Source organism: Oreochromis aureus, linkage group 15 (assembly GCF_013358895.1).
Source record: "Oreochromis aureus strain Israel breed Guangdong linkage group 15, ZZ_aureus, whole genome shotgun sequence".
NCBI lineage: Eukaryota > Metazoa > Chordata > Actinopteri > Cichliformes > Cichlidae > Oreochromis > Oreochromis aureus.
In genome coordinates, this window is record NC_052956.1 from 21,194,831 (window position 1) to 21,200,016 (window position 5,186).

The window sequence follows — 5,186 nt, forward strand, 5'->3', positions numbered from 1 at the left end:
AAGTAGGGCCCTGAAAAAAGATCTTTTACCAAAAACCTGAGCTCTTCTAATTAATTTCCTCAACAAAACAAAGATCACATCACAATACTATTTATATAAGGACCACTAAGATCTTATTTCCACTAATATGGTGCCAGTTCTGCTCTGTTCTACCTTGGTGCCTTTTGAGAATCAGCCCACCGGTTATCTGTAAAGTTCTGGCAGAAACTCGAGTACTTATCATGGATATAACTTTATGTGATAGCTCCTTCATAATGACAGATGTCCATCTTTGGGGTGAGAAATTTCATGGTGTAGAGATGGTGCCCACTTTTGTTGGCGGAAATGCCTGTGCCCAAGCTCATTGGGTTGAAAATAGATATAAGGGATCCATAGAAATGATCAATAATAGTAATTCTTCTCCATCAGACACCCTATTTTAAATTAAGAACAGTCATACAAGCTAAAATTCAGACGTTATGGGTTATACTTTGCTGGAAATTCTGTATTAAAACACCTCCTAGGACCTGGCGTCCACATATGTGGACATCACATTTTGGGTTATTTAGACCAAAATACTCTATTTTGCTCTACAAGGGCCTGATATCCACTTACAAGGACATCATACTGCTACTCTTCTATCAAAATTTTAAACGAATATCATCATATGTGGCTCTTATTTTTCTTAAAAACAAAAATAAGGTAAAAAAAAAAAAATCTGGCAATTCTTTGTTTTTCCATTCATCGGGCCCCAATATGCCCAAATATCAAAGAGAAATTAAAAATGCATGCCGTGGAAGAGTTCGGGTCTCAGGAGGTTAGAGACACACTGACATTATTTATTGATGTCACTGTTATTAAGTTTTTCTTGTTTCTTTTAAAAAAAAATAATTCTATTTTACTTGTGCCTCAGCAGTGTTTCATTTCAGGCTTAATGGAAGTAAACAGAAAACACTGCCAAATAAATGAGCACATACAGTGATTAGGCTTATAGCTATTCCTACAGTAAGGTAAATCCTTCCCTTGTGAGCCTAATAATTAGCACAGTTTACAAAGTTAATATTATGTTGCATAAGATAAGAACTGTTACTCGATAATGAGACAACAGACATTCAAAGAAAGTGTTTATTGAGGTCCTGAATTAAAAGAGGTGAAGCTTCTTTGTTCCACTGAGTTCTGTACAACCAGAAGCCTCACTGAAACTCAAGGAGTCGCCCTCTGCTGGTCAGAAGGAAGGATGCATATTTCAGACATTTGAACAACAACAACAACAAAAAAATAAATCTGAGGAATTTTCTGAAAATATTTTTTTCAGCCACTTCTTGATTAATACAACTTTCTTGCTCATTTTAAATGACAAAATGATTTTAAAAAAATTAAGCCATTGCTGCAAATGAAGGGTGATGAATTACACGTTTTTAATTTTGCAAGTATTTTGTTATAGTTGTTTTCTACAATTGAAAGGCAGTAATTGTAGTAAAATCCCTTCTTCTTTCAAAAAGATGCTGAATCACTCAAACACTTTAATTCAATCAGCTGTGAAATTGGTATAAGTTAAGTTCCACAAAACAGGAACAGTCTCCTCAAAGTCTTCTTTAAAGTGCTAAGAAATAATTAAAAACACTTTTAAAGCACCACGGGAGATTGATTTTGCTGACGTGATTAAAGGCATCTGTGTAGATGTTTGCACAAAGTAATTTTCAGATTATCTTCTGGGCTATTAATTAAAGGTTTCCCATTAATTTATAAAAATCAGCTTTACTCTGTAACAAGAACATAAAGTAATACATTAGAGGCATAAGCTATATCATCTGCTGCAGATGTTAATATGGAGCACCTGATGAAACTCTACTACGGACACATGATGTCTGTTGTATCAGCTCTACCAGACCCACTATAGTGTACAGTCATCTCTATGCAAGGCTTGCAAGCATAAAATATTTTTTAAAGTTTTAAAAAGCTCACTGATGATTGATTTCTGACATGTCTTTGCGCACATATTTCAAGTACCTGTAACATGCTGTCTTATAACAATAACTCTTTAAAAATCTTTTAATTTTGTCTGTACTCTTGGTCACCAAAGACCATATTGTGCTGTTACTAAAGACCACAGGGACGTCATGACAGGAAAGGACATGACAATGAACTTGTTAAAAAACAATGTTCATCCTTAAAAGGAAATGTTGGAGGCATGTGGCAATAAATGTGTCACATGCAAAATGTGTGCAGCTCTTCAGTAATAAACTCACATACAAGTTCACACTTTAGAAAATACATAAAGACGTATTCATGTTTCCACCAAATAAAGGGAAACGTTCCTTCTCATGATTGATGAGCACTTTGACAACAAAGAGTTTCAGAATCCCGATTAGCTTCCAAAATGACCTTTAAAAACAGACACAATCAAATCTGTGTTGCATGTGTAGCTCAGAGCTGTTTATATAATGGTGGGCAGAGTATCGATATGGATTGAGCAGAAGGAAAATGAATGGAAAGTGTCAGACTGAAAAAGCATTCACCTACCTCCACTGTCAGATCTGAGTGGACATTTGGGTCTGAGGGCAAAAATGATTTAGTTCTGGAGCCGGACGATTAGTTTCAGCTCCTGTCATCTATCTCATCTCTCTCTCATTCTTCCTGCAGACATCCATCTACTGTATGTTTCTCCATTTCCTGGGCTTTCATCAATCCATCTGCTCTCCATCCATTCATGTTTTGCAAGTTATGAAGCATCAGCTTCCTGCTACTTTTTTATAGACTGGGCTATGACTTTATGCATATCTGACACAAATCTGTGATATTTTTGTTTTGCTTTGTTTTTGACCACAGAAGAAGGCAATGCTTATTTTGTGTACTTATCACATCCAACCAATCCCAAATAGCTAGGAGAAATCCAAATAAGAGATTGGGCCTAGAGACCTAAACATTTTGGTAACTTTCACCAGACCTGTGGACAGATTACTGAACATAGACCAAGAAGCCCAAGAGATTAGTCCAGGGTCCAGTTTGTTTAAAGTGACTGTCAGTCAATCAACTACAGAGAAACAGAGAAATATGAAGACAAGAAAAACTATATGAACAAAAGTACTGGGACACCTACACACCACACCTACAGGAGCTGCACCACTTGGAGCTGTGTTCAAATTCATTGGGCTCTTTAGAGTGACCCATTCTTTCACAAATGTTTACAAATGCAGACAGCTTGGCTAATTGCTTGATTTGATAAGCTTGTGGCAATAGGGCTGAAAACACCTCTATTTAAAGATTAAGAGGTGTGGACCAGTACATTTGTTCTTATAGTGTAGTGTTCATATGGTGTACTTTAACTAAAAACAATCACCACTAATTTTACATCAATCTGGCCAACAGTTTGTTGTGTTCAAAATCATGATGTAGCTGTTGGGGTGCTTAGAGGACAAGAACAAGCTAGCAAGCAGAAAGTTTGGGCTGGTGATAGTTTTAAGAATGGGCTGTAATCACATTGTCCTCTGGGGACCATGAATATCCACAGGAAGTTTCACACCAATCTTTTCAAAAGTTATAATTTGACCTAAAGGGTCACAAAAAGACAAACTGGATCATTTATAAAGAAAAATGTAAAGATGCCTCCTCTGGTGAGCAGGAATGGGGAAATTTTCATAGCAAGCTCTCCATTAAATTGGTTTGTACTAGTTCATTTTGTACAGTGTAGAAAATCTGAGCTGATGATGGCACTGGGAGAAGGGGTAATGCAATCATCACAATCAAAGTTTTTTAACTGAGACATCCTCTGGGGACCATGAATATCCATAGCACGCTTCACAGCGAGGTCATTAGTTACAGTGAAGATGGCACTTAGACTTAAATTTACATATAATTACATAAAAAATACACAGCATTTTAATGGAAAATGTCCACTATTTTAATGTATCCATTGTTTTTGGTGTCATTTATGTGTAAATTCACCATATTTTTTTCTTTTTTCTATTAGATCTAATCCTCTGGGGACAATGAATATGTAAATTAAGTCTTAGAGCAACATGATTATGGTGATTATCTATTAAGTGCCTCCCTCCTTTGGCATGAGAGGAAAAGCTATTTTATGACCAAACTGGAAATTTTTAGAGGGCATCATCTTGGGACTTGCTCTCTGGTTGTTTCAATCTAAAACATTTTGAGGTGAAGGTGGAGCTGGGTATCATCAACATTATAAGAATTCACTGTCTTAGATCCACAAATATCCACAGCATGTTTTATGGAGATTTCAGATTTAGTTTGTATTTTCTTTCAGGTTGAGAAAATAGAATTAAAAAAAAGAAAAGAAGGTATTTTACACCCATAAAAAAGCCAATGAGTCCGCCAACATGCCTGTAATGCTTCCCAGCTGCTATCAAGTGTTGATGTTGACTGTTGCTTTTAATGAAAGGACAATTATGCATTGAAATTGCCGAATTCACGTCCATTTTGATCCAAAAGCTTGCATGGTTGTTAGCTGTTATTCAATATCATGTACAGTAAGAAGTTTCTTGTTCAACTGCCAGTCAGAATATGTAGACGCACCATGTGGAGGTTTAATCAAAGAATAAAATCTTCTCTAAAATTCTATATTTTCACCAATTTTTAGAGATCCTATATATATTTTTTTCCTTTTAGAAATTATAAAATGAGAATATATAAAGGACCCAACAACTACAGATTTTAGGTTAAAACAAAGCAAATATAATAAAGACCAATGCATTTTACTGCTCTGGTTTTGATATACATGCAGTTCTCCTATACGGGCTCTACTGTTATAATTGGAGCTTTATAAAGTTTATTTCATTCCAAGAAAAAAAAAAAAAAGGAAAAACAGTTCCTGTTTGTTCACTCTGAACATCTAATGTCTGAGAATGCTCTGTTATTGTGCCGTTGCCATTTGTGACAATTAAAATTTGTGTAACTGTTGTAAATATGTCAAATAATGTGATTTTGTGTGTACATGTGTAAATACATTTATCTTCCTTGTACAAAAAGTGGTTCCCAAAAAGTCCTATTTGTCTGTGTGTTGTGATGTCACATACGATCCACTTGTCACATGTGTGATGTTTGATATTTCATTTTTATGTGTGGCAACAGTTTTTGTAAAGTGAAATAAAAGACTGCTGATAATGGAAAGAGGCTGGATTATTTTAGTTTAAAAGTTTAACAGGAAATCTAGATGTAAATAAAGACTGGAGCCAAGGTCTTGC